Raw genomic sequence first — 22,616 nt, 5'->3', positions numbered from 1 at the left:
ATCATACTGGGACTTGGTTACCAATGTTAGCGATAGGAAACTTTATTTCCAGTTTCGAGCTGGGTCTCTACCCCTTAGATCTTTGACAGGGAGGTGGGACAGGAAATCGCCGGAATCATGCCTTGCATGTGGGGCTAAATCCGAAACAACTGCTCATTTTTTGTTTGCCTGTCCGGCATTTATTTCTCCAAGATGTGTTTGGCTTTCCCCCATGTGCAAGACACTTGGTACCAGGAGCAGTGTTGTGGCACTACGAATTCTGCGCACTAGCTCTTTAACAATTGTTTCTGTGGCCCTAGCTAAATACTTGGGCTGGGCTTGGTCTATACGGAGAAAAGTGACCAAGAAAACCCTAGAGGACCAACAAAGGAATACGGGGCATGGGCCACTTATGTGTATTGCGCCTGAACTTTCAGCTTAGTGATCTAGAAAGCACAATTGACAGTGCGCTTCTCCACTATTTTTAGATCTATTCATCAGTACACTGATTTATTTAATGCTTTTCTTAACTGTCTTTTTTAATGTATTTATTGATGTATGGTATTAATGAGGGCGCAAATTTGTGCTCCTGTTTTTATGTTTGTGTCTTTTATGATTCATTTTAAATCGAATAAAGACTGATGATGATGATGATGGTTGTAACTTGCAAACCTATTTAGCCCTGTGGATTTTCGTTTTTGGCATTGTTGCATTAAAGATTTGTTGTTTAAAATGCCTCCTTTGTCTGGCCAGTGTGTAAGTGGGTGTGTAAATGTGGGCCATCACGTGCCTTGGCTAAGCCTCCCCATGTGGCCAGGAGCCATTTTTTTAAAGTCAGTGTCCATACTCTATATAGGCCTGCTTGAGTTCACTTTTTTCCAGGCCTCCTGCTTGTTGTTGTTGTGTGACCGGTGGCTGGCGGCCATTTTGTGGAGGCAGCATGCTTTTGTCATATCTGCATGTCTGTCTTCCCTTTGTTCCCCTCGGCTTATTGCTTTCACCGTCATTTGTCAGCTGCAGCCCCCTGAGTGCTGCATCCCACATGGTGCACAATGCCAAACTGTTACATTTGTATTTTTGTTGTTGTTTCCTATCCTTCCTAAATGTACTACTGTAGTGTACACAGCAACACACTACACCATGAAAGCCCTTGTTGTTGTCAAAGTCTCACAAATGGTTACACTGTATTGTTAATTGTTTTGATAATGAGTAAATATTAAAGCTAACAAGTGTGACCACGCACACTAAATTATATTATATTTGTTTGTACATGTAATTAAACCACAACAATGCCACGTGTCACTGATGTTCTTCTTGCTACTTTGCTTTTAGGTGCACAAAAGAGTAGGAGACAACATCACACATTGTATTGCACAACAGAAGGCCTGCACCCTGCGCACGACATCATGTAACGTGTGACTACAGACAGACATCACTTCAACTCTTGCCACTGTTTACAAACCGACATCTTCAAGATGGCCCCAAAGAAAGGTACCAGGTCCAGTACCAAGAAAGTTGCCACTGAGAAGAAGACACTTCCACTTTCCACCACCGGTTTGTCACTCAAGAATCTTTTTAAGATACCAAAAAATGCACATGCAGCAGCGGTGTCCGGGGTGCATATCCCCCGAATCAGTGGACTCACCCCACCAACCTAGGCCCAATGTCAGTCGCAGTGGCAGCCAGTCTAATCACAACGACAACGCCGACGAGCATTGATGCTGATATTGACTTATCGTTATCACAAAGTAGTACACAATCACATTTGCAGGAAACTTAGATAAGTGGGCAACAACAGCCGCAACGACCCAGAAAGTAGTTGTTTCTCCCAAAGTAGGGGCAGTTCAGGAGATCGAGTTTCCTGCTGAGGAAGAAGAAGAGCAAGCCACTCTTTCAGAAGATCCATTGTCTTCCAGATTCCTAGCAAGGAAAAGGAGGGTTAGTCCATCAACTTCTTCTGAAAGCCCCCCTTCTGATGATCTATACACCACTTGGAACCCACCTCAGTCTGAGAGTGAGACACGCCACGCAAACCTAGGGAAAAGGAAGGCTCCAGAAAGACTTAGAGTTATGGAGGTAGATATAGAAGAGGAGGAGGAGGAGGAGGATGATGATGAGCCAGTCATCATGGACATTAGTCCCGTGCCAGTGGAGACCCACATTACCCCATCCCAAATTGCCATGAGGGATGTGGTACAGATACCACCTACACATATACCACCAACACCACCTACAGCTGCTGGCAGAGACCTACATCTACCACAAAAACCACCTCAGTAGAAGTAGATACTGCAGAGAGTCAAACGTCATGCTGACTACCAGTTCATCCGACATTGCAAGCGGCATCAGAAAGTTGACCTCCCCAGTTTGGGACATCATTTTGGTTAGCATGAAGAAGGTAAACATTGCTATATGCTCCATTTGTGTAGTAGGTGTTAGTTGGGGTAAGCTTGATACAAATTATGGTACTGGAGGCCAAACAACCCATCTGAGAAAACACCACTTGATCCAGTGGGAGGCTCACCTTAGCGGATAAATAACTGCAAGTGTTATTGGTGAAGGGGATGAAGAAGATCCGATCACGGTGGAATGTGAACAAGAGAGAGACAGTTTCTCTTCTATACATACCAGCAGTGCAGTGGTACAGTCCACATCATCATCAGCAACATTGTAATGACACAAGAGTCAGGTTCAGATACCAAGGGGTCCAAGGCAAGAGAGTACTGCAACGGAAAAACGTGCATTGCACCCAACATCTTTTATCAAGAAGTCCCCTGCAACAGTGGTACCAAAAAATAAAAAAATCCAGGCAATACGACTACAACAATCCAACGGCACGTTTGTACAACGCAAAACTGCCTAAAATGTTAATGCTGGAAAGCCTCCCTTTTTCTTTTAAGGAAGGGGTGGGGTTCTTGAATTTGTGGCAGCCATCTGCCTGAAATGAAAGGTTCCCAGTTGGTCCTATTTCACCTGAGTTGGTGTTTCAGCACTACATGACGACTTGCTGACATTGCTTGGACAAGCTTTGCAGCAGAGTGCTGTTCAAACTATCCACCTGACAACAGACATGTGGACCAGTTGCCAAGCCACTGATTACATGTGCATCACTGCACACTGGATCTCTTTTGTGGTGGTTAGAGAAAGGATATGTGCAGGTTGTGAGAAAATGCCCTCTTTCTTGCATGGTATGCCCCCACTTTTTGCTAAATTGCTGAATGTACTTTGACTGAGTGTACCCTGGACTCCTGCCAATCAGGTGCCCAGGGCCTATGATCCTTCCTTAAAACACACAAACTCCAAATTGGCAAACCCTGGCCACATGTCAGCCCCTAGTAAATGGTACCCTAGGTACCCAGGGCCTTGTGACCAGGGAAGACCCCTAAGGGCTGCAGCACTCATTGTGCCACCCTTAGGGGCCCTGTACCCTTACACACACACACTGCCTTTGCAGGCTGAGTGTCTGGGTACAGGACAAAATCAAGAGTCGACATGGCACACATCTCTGTGTGCCATGCCCAACACCCACACTGCCAAGGCATATGTCAGTCACCCCTCTGGCTGGGTGCCTTATGCCCATGGTGTGGGCACAGGAGCAGGAGCCCTGTGCCCCTACAGTACCCAGGTCCATTCCCAGGCACTGTAAGTGCAGTGCTGCCATTTAAGAGTACATGGTGCTGAGAGCTCGTCAAACACGAGCTCCACAGCACCATAATGGCAACACTAAAGACTGGGAAGTTTGGTATCAAACTTCTCAGCACATTAAACCCACACTAATGCCAGTGTGAGATTTAATGTACCAAGCACCCCAGAGGGCATCTTAGAGATGCCCTCCTACAACTAACCTACAATCCACGTCTGCTCTGAGGCTGCTCAGGCTGCCACACAGCAGACACGTTGCTGGACCCCTGGGTGGGAGAGCCCCTGCTCTCCCGGGCCTGCAACAATGCACATCCTGGGTCAGGTGATAGATCTCCTCCCCCAGGATGAGCAAAGGGAAGCTTCTAAGGCCTGCCGCCTCTAGGAGTTTCCCCAGTCCACTGCAACCCCCCACTCTGGTGGGAAGCTTGGCCGGAAACCCCAGACAAGGACAGGGGAAGAGCCAGCCTGCCCACCCCACCCCTCAGGTGGGGGAGGCGAGGTGAAGCACATCTCCGGGCTCTCGCCATCTTGAAGATGGGAGGCCCTACCCTATCAGGATTAGGCTACTGCCCCCCTCCCACAGGAGAGGGGCAGGATAGGGGGTGTACCCACCCCAGGAAAAGGACCCATTGGTCCCTGGCCTTCACCTACCTGTAACGCCCCTAAATCTAGTATTTAGGGGCACCCTGAACCTTCCTTCCCCAGATTCCAGATTCCGAAACTACAAGAAGAGCGAGAAGAAAAGACCTGCCCTGCAGCTGCAAAGGAGAGGGAGACACCAACTGCTTTGACCCCAGCCCTACCGGCCTGTCGACCTCGGACTTGCTCCTGCTCCAAACCCGGCATCTCTTGTGGCCAGCAACCTCAGAAACCCCGGAGGACCTGGCTACCTTTGAACTCTGATCCCCTGGGACTCCCATGAGTAGAGGCTCTACTCAGAACCTACCTTTCACCCCTGGCAGCAGCCCGGAACCGCGATCCCAGCCCACTCTGCACCCGCCAAGCCTGGCCGGTGCCGGAGTGAACTAAACCCATGAGGACGACCCCACGGCGACTGTGACCCCGAGTCTGGCACCCAAGGACCCCCCTCGACTATGCTGAAGAAGCTTGCAGCCTCAGAACAGAGTGCCACCCCAACCGCGATCAACAAGAGGGTAAGATTTCTGACATCAAACTGCACCCCTGCACCCGGCGCCCCACGGCCCTCTGTGCCCAATCCCGGGGTACCTACCTATCCTCCAACTACCCAACTTACCCCTCGAAGTGGTGGTGGCACCTGAAGAGTCCTCGTCCCGAGCCTGCAGTCTTTTTCCAAACCGGAGATTTCCCATAGAAATCAATTGAGCGCCCGACGGCTCAAAAGCACCCTGCACCCAGCCGCCCGATTGGCCCTGGCAGTGAAAACTCTACTCTAACCTACTTCCCCACTTGCCCCGAGTAAGTGACCAGGAGCCCAGCTCCCTCAGCCGCGTGGCTTGCCCGACAGCAGCCACCAACCCAGGCCCCCCTATCCCTCATAGGATAACATTGGGTCTAACTCTCTCTGCACCGGCCGTCCTGAAACCGCTGAGGGTGAACTGACTGTACCTACCTGACACTGGGGGAACCCTGAGTCTATGCCCAGAACTTCAACTCTGCCAGTCGAGTACTTACCCTTAAACTGCTAACTTCATTTTCCTCATAGGGTAACATTGACTGGCTTTTTCTTGGAAATTCTTCTAAGTGTGGACTTTTCAAAACTCAAAATAGTCACCAAAAATCAGCCGAGTACCAAAAACGAATTTACTCACCTGCTCTTAGGTGAGCTCCCAGTGCTGGATCTGGGTGCCCAGCACTGACTCTGAAAAGTACCCACAACTATACTTACCTTTAACTCATTTTTCTTCCATAGGAAACCATTGACTGTTTTTCTGTGAAATTTCTTCTAAGTGTTGATTTCTGCAATTTCGAAATATTCATCAAAAATCGAATAACATCTGAAAACGTAATTACTTACCTATTTTGGATAAATGTCCCAGTACTGAGTCTAGACACCCAGTACTGGATTACAAAAGTAACGATAACCTACTGTACCTGTAACCTACATTTCCTTCCATAGGGAATCATTGATTGTTTGCTCTGAAATATTTTCTAAGTGCTAACTTTTGAAATAGCTAAATATTAGTTAAAAATCATTACAGTACCAAAGTCGACTTTCAATAGCTGATTCTGAGAACTGACCCAGGACTGGATCTAGGATCCAAGCCTGGAATTACAAAAGTAATCTAAAAAGTAATCTGTTGCATATAATTTGAATTTATCATTGAGCTCAATGTATTGTGTTTAGAAATAGAGTTGCCTACTGCAACTACTTGTAACTGTTTACTAAAAAGTCTATTGCATATACAAAAGTATTTTTATGAAACATCTCCTGTCGAGAAAGTATATTTTAATTCCAAGTGTTGGTTCTAAAATAAAACAAGCATATATTTTGTATATACAAACCATTGGCCTAGAGTTCAGTTATTGAGTGTGTGGAACTATTTGCTGACTGAGAGTGTACAACAAATGCTTTACACTGTCCTCTGATACTGCCTTACTGCTCGACCAGGCTACCACTTTGGAGAGTAAGGTTATATCTAACTTTAACCTCTGTTAAACCCTTGGGGTCTGTGGACTCTGTACACCCTGTACCTATTAAGGAACAGTATATACAGAGCCACTTTCTCACATTGGTGGATCAGCGGTGGGATACAAACTTGCATTTGTTGGACTACTTGGTTATTATCTGACCACACGACAGAACTCCTAAAAATTTCCTTTAGAATTCTGATTGGTCTTTCCAAAATTACTAAAAGTCTTGCTAGGGCCTTGCTTAAGTCCCATTAGAATTTTAGAGGGTTAGAACTGTCAGGTTAGAATGTCTCAAACAAACCCAGCTATTAGTGATAATAATGACATGGACCTGGTGGAGGAGCTCGACTTCACACCTTACTTACACTTGTCTTTCAAGGAATTGAGGTCCTTATGCAAACTTAAAAATTTACAAATGGGCCTGCATCCAACCAAACTAGGGCTCCAGGAGCTCTTGGCTGAGTATGCTAAGGACCACCCATCTGAACATGGTGATGGCCAGTCAGATGAGGAAAGGGAAGCAGAGGAGGTTGACAACAACCCCCCATGCTATTCCCTAGGGAGGAGAGGGCACCCATACCCTCCAATCCAAGGATTAGCATCTGGGAACCTAGAGACTACACAGGTGGCTCTGGTCCCAGAGAGAAAACTGGGGGGCCCCCAGTGAAGAGGACAGCCTTATGAGGCTGGCCAGAAGACTAGAGCTAGAGTCCGGGCTCCTGGCTCTAGAAAAAGAAAGGAGAGAGATGGGTTTAGCACCCATCAATGGTGGCAGCAATAATAAAAATAAGGATAGGGAGGAAACTTCTGACCTTAAAATCCCCAAAGGGTTTGTCCCTAAATTTGAGGAAGGTGATGATATCACCAAATGGTTCACAGCCTTTGAGAAGGCTTGTGATATCAGAAAAGTGAAGAAACCTCTCTGGGGGCACTCCTGTGGGAACTGTTCTCTGGTAACTGCAGAGACAGGCTTCTGACCCTTTCTGGGCCAGAGGCAGGATCCTATGACCTCATGAAGAAAGCTCTGATTGAGGGATTTGGATTCACCACTGAGGAGTATAGAATTAGATTTCTCAGTGAAGACACTGGATGGGTGGTTAGCTGGACATGGTGTGCAGGATTGTAATGGATTGTACAATTTATTCATGAAGGAATATATTTTGAGTAACTGCACAAATGAAAAGTTGCATCAGCATTTGGTAGACCTAGGTCTAATTTCTCCCCAAGAATTGGGAAAGAAGGCAGACCACTGGGTCAACACTAGGGTGACAACGACAGTCACTGGGGGTGACCAAAAGAAAGTGGTCACAAAACCTCCCCAGGGAAAAGGTGGTGAGAATCCCCAAGATAAAAAGTCTGAGTCTTCCAAAGGGCCCCAAAAACCTGTTCAGGTGGGTGGGACCCAAACTACTCCCTATGTGCCTCAACCCTATAGGGGGAAGAACTATGATCCCTTAAAGGCCTGGTGTAATAACTGTAAGAGGTCAGGACACCTAACTGTAGATAAATCTTGCCCCCACAACAAAGCCCCTAAGGCACCCAGTACAGCTACTCCTGGGGCAGCAAGTATGCAAATGGGATCAGAGTTGTACCCTGAGCAAATCTGGGAACACACTGAAGCCAGTCTAGTCTCCTGCATTGGGGATTCCCTGATAAAGTGTGTTAGTGATAATTCTTGGGATGGGAGGAGCAGCGTGGTCGAGTTTAGTATGTATGAAATTGTAAGAATAAATTCTGTGCAATGGTGTGCGCAGTTGTAGGATGACTGGTTGAGAAATGCCCCTTTTAGAAGTTGGCATTTGTGTGCTATGTGTCTGCCTTCCTGATGTGAATTGCATGTCTGGCTTGTGAGTGACAGGGGCTGAGAGGTGTGTGTGGCTCCAGGAGGGGCAGGGTGAGTCAGCGCTAGGCTGAATGGGACATCTGCATTGGGAGTAGTGGGAGTAATCCCCTGACCCTGAATAGGACTGTGCCCAGCCTGTACAATGCTGGCTCCACCCCCTGTGGTGTGTCTGATCACCTAGCCCCCACCTGACAAAGGGAAGGAGGAGCTTGGTTAACAAAGTGCTCCATTTCCACCCTGAACCAGTTGCATCTGGTTCCCCCATGCCCTGTACTGCAGACAAATGAATGCCTGGAATAAATGTAGGGGCTGTGACCCCATGAATTGGTTCTGTGCTGGGGTGCTGTTCCTGAACCTGCTGGGGGGTGCTGCTGCTGGGGCCCAGGAGGAACCTCCATTGAGGGCTTTCCTCCCTGGGCACTGCATTGCCCCCTTGATCTCCATGGAATTGTTGGGACTTCTAGCGCTTTGTGAATGCTGTGCTTTATTTTCTTTATTTTTCCCAAGACAGAGGAGAGTGTGGGCTGCGCAGCGCTGAGCTGCAGCCCCTTTGAGAGGGAATCCCCATCATAGGGATTCCCCTGTGATGCTGAAAATTGTGGTTTCCCACCCCGCATCAACGATGTTATTGTGGAGAGTGGGTGCCCACAATGCTCGCATGTTATTTTAAAGGCGGTTGCCCACCCCGCATATGCTATTTGTATTGCAGGTGCCCACCCTGCATTGTTTGCCTTCTATTGAAAATCACCGCTGCGACTCGGGGAAAGCAGGATGGCCGGCCCGGAAGCCAGGCAAACTGCCTGACTGGTGGCGGAGTCGGCCGCGTATAGCCCGGAAGCCTCATGTGGAGGCTGGAGTTGCGGATCCGAAAGGGGCTCCCGCCTGTGTGGATGATGCCGGATTCGAGGCGAGGCTCTCATGAGCAGAGAGAGCCCCGCATGCTGCCTCAGCCACCACCAAGTCCCAGATGCAGACCAATGCAGCGCATGCAGACCCGGTGAGTGAGGCAGACGCCTGATTGTTGTCGGTGCCTTCGAGGCACATTGCCGGTGCTTGGGGTGTTCTGAGCGGACCTGCCAGCGAGCAGGCCGCTCCAACGTGAGCCACAGTTTTCCTAGGGCCCGCGTAGAGGCCTAGAGGGCCCAGGGGTGCCCGTGCCTCCCTGCATGGCTATTTTTGTACAGCTGCCCCGCTTGCTAGAGGGCAGTTGTATAAAGGAGACACTTTCATTTTCTAAGAGTCCCGTAGTGAAGCTCAGACGGCACGTGTAGTGCCAGTACCATGTTTGCACCGATGGGGGTAATTTGATCTAGAGAGGCCCAGTGGGGCTGAAGAGGCACAGACATGCCAGGGCCCCTTTACTTTGTTTGTTTACAGCTGCGCCACACCAGCACGGGCAGCTGCAACATTTGGCATATTTGTTCAGAGGGCACAGTGAGTACCCAGGCCCACGTTGTGAATCACAGCTTCATGGCAATTAGCGGCAGCTGCAACGTTTAGGCCAACATTTCTTTGGGGCCATTTTTAGTGAGATAGGAGTGAGATGCACTTCTCTGCCCCAGCGCAATTGTGCACTTGCGAATTATGCTGCATTGGCAGCCGCCCTGACAAAATGGACATAGGGCATTTGCGCACTCTGAGAAGGCCAGTTGGCCAGGGGGACTGTTAGGTTGATGGGGCGCCAGGCCCTAATGTGATTTATGTGGTGGGCAGGAAATGTGATTCATGTACTGTGATTTATGCCTCTAATGTGGTTTATGTTTATAAGGTTATTTACATACTATGATTTATGCTTGGGATGTTATTCTCCACTGTAATTTATGCCTAATGTGAGTTATGATTAGGAGGTTAGGGTCTAATATGTTTAGGCTTATGAGGTTGGCGCATAATGTATTTTACGCCGGAGGTGACACTGTGCATAATTTGGTTTGTGTTACAGGATGATGCTGGGTACAGTGTCTGCCAGTAATTACTGGTTGTGTTCTATGCTTATTATATGTTCTCCATTTACTATGTTCACTTTGTGATGGTTTTGACAGTGGTCCAAGTGGCCCTGTCATGTGTATATAATCCCCTGTAAATATTGCCTAGTGCCAGTTGGCACAGTGTACATTGTGTGGTTAGTATTCTAATATGTTTATAATACAAAGGCTATTTTTGATATAACCTTCTGTGGAGTTTCTTTTGTGGTGTGCCTAGTATGTTGTTGCTGTGTGGGGGTTGCGCAAACGCTTTACACATTGCCTCTGGGATAGGCCTGACTGCTTGTGCCAAGCTACCAAGGGGGTGAGCGGGGGTTATCTTCGGCGTGTAACTCCCTTGCCCTGACTAGAGTGGTGGTTTCTGCCTGGCTTTGGCACAAGCCTTAGCCAAACATAAATCCCATTTCTAACAGTTGCCCGGCCGGTTTGCTTGCTGCAGATGGGCAAGGACACACTGAATGGCAGTAGTATCAAAAAGAGCTCCCTATTGGTGGTTGCTAGAATATGTTGAGCAGGAAGATTCTGTGAAGATTCATGTAAATGGACAATCCATGCACGATCTGTTGAGCTAGCTGATGATGGAAAGAGCTGGCATAGAAAGCATTAGATGGATTACTTGCAATAGAAATCTGGATGCAGAGAGAAACGTGCAACAATGTTCCACAAAGGAGTTCCCACTTGTCTTCAAGATCCACTATGAAAGGGTGAGCATGACAGAAAGAAATCCCCATAGATGTTGGAGCAATTAGTACACTTGACTGAGCAACTATTTCAATTACTGTGGCAGTTCAGAGGGAATGCTTATAGACGTTTTGTAATAATAACAATCAAGACAGCGTTATGAATGGTGTTCTGGGTATAAAACAGATGGCAAAATGAGATAATTCTCCAAGTCTTGGAGGTAAAAAATGCTGAGTTCGAGGCAGTTGAGTGGGAATGTATAGGCAAATATGGAAATAATTTAAGATTTATATGTCACCTCCTAATTTATCGGCAGATATACAGACTCTATAGCCAATGAGAATACATACAAATATAACTGAGCAGTCAATATGTTAGAAGGAGTAAATAAAGGGCCAGGTTAGAGGCTATACGAAGTTGAAGATTATCGCTTAGTTAACAAGGCGAACCCTGCAAAAGATTAAATAATAAAGGAGTACTGAGTGAGAAGGAGGAGGCAAGGAGAGAAACCTCTACAGAAGAGAGGCCCAAATAGAGGTCAAACAAGACAATGCTTCAGGAAATCTTATTGTGAAGCTTGACATTAGACCTAATGAGCAAAATACCTCTAATCCAAATGAGGTTGATATCTAAGGTGTCTCTCAATCTGCCAGTCCTTCAACTGTCCATCCAAAGATATTTGGGTGGAAGATCACCCATTAACTTTCGGCCCATTAATTATATAAAGACATTTATTTTTGGAGTGATATCATGTCCATAAGTTAGGCAGCCACCTACCTTGAATGGTTATAGTGATCAAGGGCATGGATCAGCCACTGAATTTAGACAAAATGGATGATTCAGAGAAACATTTATATGTACTGGAAGTAGCACTACAGGAGTGCTGTTTCATAGACTCTTACATGTATGTGTGAATCAGCTATGGCATGTCTAATTCCTTATTAGTGAAAGTGAAAAGACAACACAGCACTTTCTATTTATTCAAAATATATATGGATATTCCTTGAATTTGCTCAGTTTATCCCCATTTTATAGGGTTTGGGACCAACGCACAAAAGTTTCTGTGTGTATGTAACAGAGTACTACAAGTGTACTACTTTACATACTCTAAAAATACAGACTCCCAAAGAGTGTTCCTCAAGTTCAGCTCTCAAGTGATTATTTCCAGTTGTGTGGTGAGGTTAACGTTTCAAAGCTGAAACTGAGGACATTTTTCCTTTTGAGATTTTCGCTAATCTTCCTCAAACGATGCTGGTATAGACTCCACTTTAACTATAGTTTCAGTGGTAAGTTTCCTACCGAAGCCCATACAAGGCATAGGTTTTAATATAATGTACTTGTAAGGTCTTCTTCAGAGTCTGCTGTCCGTAATGACACAAGTTTTATTGGAAACTTGTCACCCATTTTCAGACCTCTGTTTTTCCAAATGTTGAATGTCAAATCGGAGACACTGAATCAAAACAACCTGACTTAATTACATTTTTTTAAAACACACTGTAGGTTTGCTTGTTTTTATTCCACTCTCTCTTAACAACAAGGGGTTTGACATGTATCTTCTCTCAAGTTCAGGATGGTAACTGTGAAGCGTTATTTAATGTTTGTAAGAAAGTGAATTATTATTTTGGGTGGGCACCACAGACCTTAAAGAATAATAACACTATCATTTCAGGGTGGACCCCAAAATCCATTACATTATGCTGAGCTCATCACCCAGGTAGATATGGTACATAACAGACAGTCTTAACTTAAGGTAATGTGCAAAATATTTCTGCAGGGAAAAAATACTGTAATAAAGTTAAAACACCAAATAATAAAAATATTTCACTAAACTAGAAAGCAAAAGTACATATTAGCAAATAAAATAATATAAAAAGAACAGAAATGCAATAAGGGCAACCAGAGATATGTGTTTTTATAGTTTTAAGTGAAAATAGCACCAAAAACACACTAAGCGCCCATGACAGTCTATGTTTGCGGTAAACCAGGATCAAATCGCACTTTGAGGACATGCACAATAGTTCCCACGGTCTGAAACACAAAGCAGGATGGCCCTTTCAACAATTTTACCTTCTGACTCAGTCTGTACACGGAAGTCAAAATTTCTCAGCGGAGCAAGGCAACAGGCTATATCTGACAACACCTCACCGAAGACTGAAAGGCATTGGATGAGGTCAGGCTGAAACCGTCGGTTTTGGCAGGAAATGTTCCCAGTGGGAAAAGTACATTTTGTAGTCAAAGGAAATGTTGAGTTTGGCGGATACTTCTGGTGCCTTCGCTCAGGGTCAATTTCTAAATTGGAACTTAGGGTCAGATGCAGAGTGTGGCGGAGACGGTCCTACGTTGCAGCAGCAACAGAGTATCCTCTCTACCAAACTCCTGATTTCCCTGCCTGATTTTGAGTCAGGGGAACACCAGGTTTATAATGACAAAGTAAAATATACTCCTTTGTCCGGAACCTTACTCCGGTGGGCTGACGGAGCAGAAGGCAGGGTGGTGGATGTAAAGTCGTCTGTCACACTGAGTGCCTTATCTCTGTCCGCCAAACCTTAAATCAGACCGCTAGACTCTTTTTTAGAACTCCAGCGAAGCAAGGCAGCAGCCTATATCAGAAAAGGGTTCCAGGAGGAGTGATACCTTCTTGCAGAGGATTTGCTGCTCTGGAGAAGCTCCATGCAGGATGAGGCATTTCCTTCAGACCCAGGAAGTCCTGCTTTCACCAGATTGAATTGGGTGGATGGTCCTGGTCTTTCAGAGGTCTTCAAGTCAAAACAAATTCTTAGGCCTAGTTTGGTAGTGACCATTTTTTTTCTCTCAGCTCTTCACCCAAGTTCCCAAGACTTAGCGGGAAGCTCTTAGGAGTTTTATAGCGTGTCCCTACTAAGGCTTTGAAGAGTCCAGGACACATCCAGTTGGAATTAGGCAACTGGTCCTTCAAGAAAAAGTGTTTTTTCAGCTTCTGGTATCAGACACTGGGGGTCAGTCCACTGACACTTGGAGTCATCTTCTGGGCCCAAGAAGGAACAGGTATTGTCTTTCAGAGCTCCTTTCAAGTCACAGTAAACAGAGTCTAGTGCTCTTCTGTTCTTCTGAAGATCTATAAAGTGTTCTGAGGAGGGTGTCTTGGGAAGCCCCATTTATGGTTAGCACTAGCCTTTGGATAGGGGTTACTCCTGGCTTCTCCCTGACTAATGGTGTAAAAGTTACAAGGGGCAACATTGCCCACTTTCACAGCAGTTCCTGTTTACCTCACTGCAAACAATCCCACATTGTAACTTCCTCTTAAATTTCAAAATGGAGAAACCGTTCCTCCCTTGTGCAGAGCATGTGTGTTCACCCAGGTGGTGGCCAGGAAAATGAGCAGTCCCCTCGTCTGCGGTCACTCAAAACTGATTATGGGGATAGCTCCCCTCCCATTGGGTTTGGTGTCAACTTGGTTGGGAAAATAAAGGGGTGCCTTTTCCCGGTTTCAACTTACATTTACTTCTGAAAGTGCAGGCCATCTACAAGATAATCAAGTTCCTGGGTCCACCTTAACTAGTCTTTCTGCAAGGGAAGAAAAAGCACCTATCCACACACACACCCTTGTACTGGCTCTGGGAGCAGTTTTTACACCTCAGTAAGGCCAAGCACTGGGATACCAGCTCTAAATAGGCTTATGGTAATACGCCTCTGGAGGATTATGCATGTAAAAGGTAACTTTCTAAAAGTGATTTTCCCTTAATATGTATTAAAAATATAACGTTCCCATTAGATTGGATTTTTAAGCCACTGATTATATATTTCAGTTTATAATCTCTACTTTCACATTTCCTTGGATTCAGCCATAGACGTGCCAGTAAAAAAAATGTTGGGTCCTGGTCAGTGGAGGAATGTGCACTTTTCATTTTGACGTATTAGGCACACTCCCCTGTGGGCACATGGTGTCATTTGGGTTGACTTAATGTGACAGGTTTGACAGTAGGTTTTAGGTTGCTACAGGCACTCTACACATGGTAGGCCTGAAACAATATTTTACCAGGTCCACTCTTTGGATAGCACAATAGGTGTCAGTTGACAGGTGGTATTTAACTTCCAGGCCTTTGAATTTTCTAAACGATAACCTAGGGACATATAGACCAGTTAAATGAGTCAATTAGTTATAGGCCACTTTAACCATGTTTAAAGGAGGGGCACGGGGACTTTACTTCTATTTAGCAGGGGTAAAGCACACGGAGTAGTAAACCCAGCAAAACAGATAGGCAAAAAATGTGGGGAAACCCGCTGTGTTGTTCATTTACCTCAAACCTGTTGTTAGATTAGAAAAACATCTAGGATGAGCAGCCACTAATAAGAAATTGTACTGTAGGTTGCTTTGATTCACTACACTCACAGTAGGAAAACAAAAACTCCTTAAATTCACAATTTTCTGATTTTATTACCGTTTGCTTTCAAACCAACCACACATTAGTGTATGAGAGAGCAACTGAAAAATCTCAGCCTGCTGCAAATGTTTCTCAACTCTTTCTAGGTTTGTGCTAACTTTAAGGTACCCACTATGTCAGATTGTTAGTATGCTCGTTGATGTTCTAGTAGTCTAAGGTTACCCATTGTCGCATGGAGCCCGGTGTAGCATGGAGCTGCTTACTGTCATAGAGGGCTACACAGAATACCAACATTTTTGCGTCGAGGTTGTAAAGACTCACTCTGCCATCCTACAGCTTATGTTGATAGAATACATAAGGCCTGATGACCTATGATTTATAAAATCTAATGGATTATAGTTCAGCCATAGATCTTTGTATCTTCCAGTTTTAAATGAAAAAACACAGATATTCATTTCGATATTCTCATAATCCACTCTGCAGCAGGAGAGACAACATTTGCTTAGGAACTGTTACAAATATTAAATCACCCAGGGATTATCCATGATTAATAAAGTAATTATCCTATTTATCAATGTACAGTATTTCATTAATATTACCCTGAATAAAGTTCCATCCTAAGAACAAAGGACGCTTAGATTGGGAAGCTGGGAAACACATCTTTAAGAAAAATAGAGCAGGGATAAATCTAACTGGAGGCCTAAAAATATCTTAACACTTACTGATCATTTTGTATGTCTGTCTTTGTCTTTTCTTTCCTTATTTCTTTCTTTCTTTCCTTCTTTTCTTCCTTCTTTCTTTCTCAGCCAACTTCTGTGTGGAATTCCCCCAGATGTTTTACTTCTCTAGCTGACCCTATTTTTGTTGTCCATAGGACTGTGCACGTCACTCCAGCTACATAGAGGTAAAGTGACTTTTAAACAAGATTAAACTTGCATATACCTAACTGGCACACTTAATTTACTTTCAAGTCCCTATTGTATGGTACAACTTGTACCCTACATCTATAAATTAAATCCTGCTAATGCACTGCAGCACCCATTGTTCCACTCACTTAAGTAGCATTATAAAACATGTCTAAAGGTCTGACATTTCAGTCTGGATGAACCGTTTTAAACTGCCTCTTTGACATAGCAAAAGAAAGCTCTTACCACACCAAAACTTTGCTTTTGAGTACCTATAAGTCAACCCTAAGGTAGACTCTAAATTCCCATAGGGCTGGGAGTATATGATTTAAAAAAGTGGGAAATGTATATTTTAAGTTTTTACATATAGTGGCAGTGAAAAACCTTCAAAGTCATGTTAAACTGAATCAAGGCTGGCTCTCCCATAGGAAAACACAGGGTTACATTATAACAACTTATTATGCTTAATTTTGATTTAGAGCAACTAGAAAAATGCTTCAGGGAGTTATTTTAATAGTAATTTATAACCACATTAATGGTAAAGATTGATTTTATATTACTATTTTGAAAATGCCACATTTAGACAGTTGTAATTTTCCTGCCTAAGCCAAATGTTCCTTTCTGCCAGTGCCCAGGGTCACATGACCCTAGAATGGCTCCTTTGTGGTGAAATATGGATTGCTCCCAGACAGTGGACAAAAGCCTTGAGTGTGGAAGCATGCTTTTCTTCCTTGAGCAGGATGGTCTGGGTGCTTGGCTCCAAACCCAGTGGGAAGGGGAAACTGCCCCAGAACTAGTTTGAAGTGACCACAAGGGAGGGTTTACTTATTATCAAATGCAGGCCTCTGGATCAGAACAGGAAGGTTTTACAAGGAGAAGAAGGGTTCTGCCGTGATGGATTTAGATGCAGAAGGGCACTATGGTACAGTTTACAGTAAGACACACAGGAAGTGTTGCAGGAATGGGAAAGGTTGCGCCTTGGTTTCATAAATTGGTTAGAGAGGGGACAGAATTTTCCCCCACCCAGAGGCTGGAACTGGAAATAAATGTGGCATCCTCAGTACCACTCTCAGAAGAAGTTTAGGATAAGGACTGCACTGCTGCTGAATCCTAAACGAAGACTAGACCTGCTTGCCATGAACCCATGACCCAGAATTGACTCCAAGGGTCAGTTGGCTGACCTCCTGTTTGAGCTACAGTGGCACAAAAACCTTCCAGAGGCCTTTCCTTCAACTTACCAGGTGACCAGCTCCAATGGGAAACATTCCTTACAACGTGGTTTTTACCACATTGTACCTATACCATGCATTTATTTGCCACGCATGCTTTTATAACGCATATACTTTAACAACTTTGCCTTTATCATGCATTTAAGGTAAGTTCAGGGATGTGGGGGGTCTCCTCCCACAAATACATTGTTTATATATATAAATTTGTATATAAAGAATGCGTTGTAAAGACATGCATTTTAAATGCATATACATTCCAAACAAATTGAGTATTTTCCTGCATTGTTCCATCATACAATCGCTCCAACTTTTCCTGCCCTTGCGCGACGCTGCTGCTAGTTTCTGTTGCTAGTTTCTGTTGGATTGAATCTTAACCCCCAAATTTTGTCTCTAATGTCTTGGACCCTTGGCTGGTGTCAAAGTGTAATCTTCCTAAAGTTTCCGGAAACTAGGACTTAAAAACGTTTTGCCACCTTTTTGCTCTGAAAACCAATGGGGGACCAGGACCAATCTGTCAAATTGATCCAACAAAGGTACATCATGGCTGAGTCAAAGATTCAGTTTGCTCCCTATACATTAGCCGCAGCAGCAAATCAAATCCAACAGGATTTCAAAGAGAACGGATCTGGCCTTGAGGTCTCTTCACCTACAGCCTGCGGCCTTGCCCCACTGGAAGAATCAGAGCTCCAAAAAAGTGACTAAGTCCAAAGGTTGAAATCTTTACCAAACAAAGGCATAAAAAGTATATAGCTGGTGAGGGACATTCTCTGGGCAGAAATTTCAAATTCTGCCCACTCAGAAACATCCCACCAATAGTTAAAAGCTTTACAGAGACCTTGTCCAGCGGCTATCTGATAACGGGGTGCCCTCTTTGACCACAGCATGCTGCTTTGCCCAGCTGAGCATTTTTGACTTCCACTCAAAAGACTGAGGGGTTTATTTTCTAGTTTTTGATGCAAGGCAGTACAGCAAGCCACTTTACTGTGCTGCCCTGCGCCAAAAGAAAAGGGCAGGAATGCACCATATTTCTGAGATACAACAGATTACTATTCTCTCCCACTGTGCTGGTGCACAGTTGGTTGTCTTGCGCCAATGCAGGCACCATTGCACCATGTTGCAAGGGTGTCTGCATTATGGGAATGATTGTTTTTGTGCAGGAAGGGATGCTTTCCTACACAACAACAATCAATGGGAGCGTTGTACTCCTATGTGTGCTGCAGAATGCAGAACACATAGAATGAGGAAAAAACAAGGCGTCCCCTGGGGAAGCATAGGCTTTTCATGCATTCACAGGTTTAGAAGTCCTTGTAAATGTAGGAATGCTTCAAAATCCATCGGAGTTGAGTGGGAACACCCACTGCAATGCCCATGGCACCCCTCTCTGAAGCAGTGTGAGGCAATGCAGCAACTTGCACTGCTGTGTTACTCCATAACTATGAGCCCATGAAAAGCCACACAAAGTGGCTTTGTGTGGCCTCGTAGGTATGTGTCTGCACTGTGCGTCCCGGGCTTGTAATAAAAGCACCTAACTTCAAAGGTAAATCTTTTCTATTTCAATTCAATAATCTTTATTCGGTATAAGAAACAATAAAAGATACAAGTTTATCCTGTCCATACATACATAAAAAAAGTTTAAAAACAACAAATCCCACCCATAATCTTCCAAAGACAATCAGTATTTTCATAGTTTGTTTTAAGAAGAGTAGATAAGTTAAAAAATGAATAACGGGTACAACAATTGTAAATGTTAAAAATAAATTATAGTACTAAAGCTGTTATAAAATTTCCTATCATTTTGATGATGTTGGATCAAGGACGAAGTTAATAAAGTGCCAGGGCAAAAAAGTGCTTATACATACACAAATAGTAAACAATATTAAAACTGTTCACCAGGGCGAAACTGATCCCTGTATCCAACCCATGCTTAATCGTGGTTGGTCTTTACTTTTGACTTTGTCCTAGTCGAGCACAACCAGATGACCACGGTTGGTGGTTAACACTTTTTGGTGCTATTTTGAACATTACACTTTAAAAATTCATAACTCTGGTTCTACCTATTTAATTTTTTATTGTTTTGGTGAAAATGTATTCATTAAAATTATTCTCTGTTTTGTAAAGTGATTTGGGATTTTTCTTGTGTTGGGTTTTTACTTCATTACTGTTTGAGCACTGCATAAATACTTTACATATTTATTTTAGGCTAAGCTTGACTGTTTTTGTGCCTACCTACCAGAGGGTTTAGTATAGGTTTAATTAGTGACTTTAATGGTTCACCCTGACAAGAATTGGGATTGTTATTTGGAAACGGTTCTCCCTCTTCTCAAATAAAAGTCTAATTTATTACAGTTTCTTTCAAACCTAATGCGAGAAAAAACAATAGAAATACTCATAATTTAAGACAGAGTATATTGAAACAATTAAAGCATCAGGATAGCATATGCCAAATCACTTTGGTAGGTAGCATAAAATTAATTAATATACACCACCTCGAAAGATCAATGTGAGAGTCACTGCCAGTTGACAATAGGGGAGGTGTGCTTTGGCCTTGCAAATTTCTAGCAATTCGTTTTTCCAGGTGACCAAATTTCCATTGAAATGCTGACTGAGCTTGGCATCGTGCTAGGGCATTAATTTGGATTTTAACTTACACTAAGGCCACCCATAATTTAAAGTTGTTTTGGAACTCTTCTAGCACAGTTGCTTATCATGAAAAATTGGCAATCCAGGCACTTCCCTCTCTTATTTCGATACCACAGTGAGATGATATTGTATTACATAACGGGCCATTTTATCACGTTTCATGATCTTTCAGGACAACTGCATCCTAAATTAACTGCTCTGCTCTTAATTACATTTCTAATGGTAATTATTCCTGAAGGTCACTCTTATTACCATATTTAGTTTAGAAATTGATTTGACAAAATTTGCTGTTTAAAAAGTCTTGTACTTTTCTACATTTTCAATAACAATTAAAAAACTAGAACTACAGAACTTCAAAGACAGACTGGAAAGACTAACACAGACTTGAGGTACAGCATAGAAGAAAGATCTCTGATTTCTTGTGCGAAACTGTTAGCAGATTTATATGCTAAAGCCGACAAACAGAACACATTACTGCATGGATTAGTTGCACTAACTTTGCAAATTAGGGCCCAGATTTCATAAGATTTTGCTTTGGGGTTGCATCACTGATGTGCAGTAACCCTGACCAATGTTCCCTCTAATTTGTTTCCTCTGTGTGCGGCAGTATAAGGTCTATGTGCGCTGCAACCAAGGCTATGTGCGCCAGTAACCAAACGCGCGTGTGGGTGCAGCGCCAAATATCACTCCAAACTTTTGCTTAAAAAAGTAAAAAGATGGTGCATTTCCTCACATACAGATCCACGTGAACGGTGTTAAGGCAGGTTTTAAACCATCTCACATAGCAATTTGAAACCTTAGCAGCTATGTTGCTGCATTTCTTTTCTTAATAGAGCTGGTGATTGTGTGCATTTGTTCAAGTTTTCATGTTCATTTCAGCTCATGATGGGCGCTGCGATTAACATGAAAACTTTAACAAATGCTCCCTTTGAGCAGCAAAAATAAAATTATAATAACATTATCAAAATTTTACTTTTCGCAGTTGCAGGGCTGGGTTATGGTAGGGCTGCATCAGGCTTTCGACTAACACATTTTAATGCTAGTGTCCGCATTAAAATGCATTAGTCACGTATTGTAGCGACCCTCTGATAATACTGTAATTGAGGCACACTGCCAATGAGGCAGCACCAGCATGCTAAAATTGTCTAACAAATGCTCTGTGAGACTTCTTCTTGTGGAGTACGAAAGAGAAGCCCCGCCCACTCTCTGCCGATATCTGTCATTGGCTTGTGTCATTGTCTTTCCTAAATGCTGCCTTCTGATTCTCTAGTAGACTTGTTAGTTCCTCCTTGGTACTGCCTTTTCTTCAATTGTACCCTCCCATGGTGACTGGCCCCTTTACTTCGGTTGTTACTGGGACCGTGTTCTTAGGTTTGTGAGCACTCTTTTCTTTAAGGAGTTTTTCTTTGTGCAAGCATGACGTGCGCTGCTTCAGCTGGTTATAACTTTCTTTCTGGTGCGTGAGGTACATAGGGGGTTGCTGCCTATTGAAGACCCCTACAGCCCTCCCACCCGGTATGTGGAGTAGAAGATTCTGAGAAGCGCTTGATTTTGTGAATACCAGTGGCTTGTGGCAGGGGTGGGCATCCTTTAAATACGCACCCTCTGGTTTGGCAAATAAAACGGCTTAATTCCTCCGGGTCTGTTGTGGAGCGGAGTGGGGTGGAGGGAAGCAGGCGGAGACTTCTCGTTTTGAGAGATGTCCCTGTCACTACATTCATTCTGTAGCCCTGCAGCATTACCCTCCACATGAGCCTCATTTAAAGGGTCCGGCTGCCACCATGATCTCGCTATTACACAAAGAGACGACGTTACTGCGTGTGACTCCCTAAACAAGCCTTTCACTCTGATGAATTCAAACAACGTGGTGAATGCGGACAGCGATAGTGCCTCGATGTCAGCAGCCCTTTATTAAACCTAATTGAGAACCCAGACAACGATTTAGTTGAGCTGTTTATTCTGCCTTCCTTTCCCTATCTTTTCACTAACTTGGATAGCAAACAAATTGTAGGAAGGAGAGGTTTTCCTTCATAGAATTACAGTGCAAGCAGGCAACGTCATCGGGTTCAGAAGTAAAAAGACATACTGTGCTGGTGAAATGCTTTATTACACCCAGTACTTTGTGCCCAGCACACTTGCTAATTTATAAAAATACAATGAGTTTCTGGACAAAAAGAAAACAGTTACATTTAATTAATACTTTCTGCTGAAATATGTAGATTTATTTTCATTGAAGACATTTTCAGAATTCTCCATTTTACAATTGCAGCTATGTTATTTGCAGTTGTATAGATAATGTTTGCCACTTGTATGGCCCACTTTCGGTACAGTTCACAGATTCTCTGTCACATGGGTTTAAGGCATAATTTGCATATATTTACTTGAATATCATCAGATGAGCACTTAATTAAGAGCACTTGCCCACTTATGTGACCATTGCCTACATTTCCAGTTGCTCTACATATCCAGTTTTTCGCATCTTGTGCAGTGAGCATTGCAGAAATCTGTTGGTTGATTTTAGCCATTCCATTGTATCTAACTGGTGGGTTGCAAACTTTAGGCGCCAGGAGGCCTAATCATAATTCCCAGCTTTCTCTACTAACAAAATGGTTATCTGGGTGGCTTTTTGTTTCCTTATCTATCAACCTTTTGAGTGCCTTGAAGCAATTCTCTTTCATTGTGTGCTATAAAGAAAAGATGTGTACATTTGCACTGATACAATGAAGCAATCCCTGAAAATC

This window comes from Triturus cristatus, chromosome 6 (assembly GCF_964204655.1).
Source record: "Triturus cristatus chromosome 6, aTriCri1.1, whole genome shotgun sequence".
Taxonomy (NCBI): Eukaryota; Metazoa; Chordata; class Amphibia; order Caudata; family Salamandridae; genus Triturus; species Triturus cristatus.
This window is presented reverse-complemented; position numbering follows the sequence as displayed.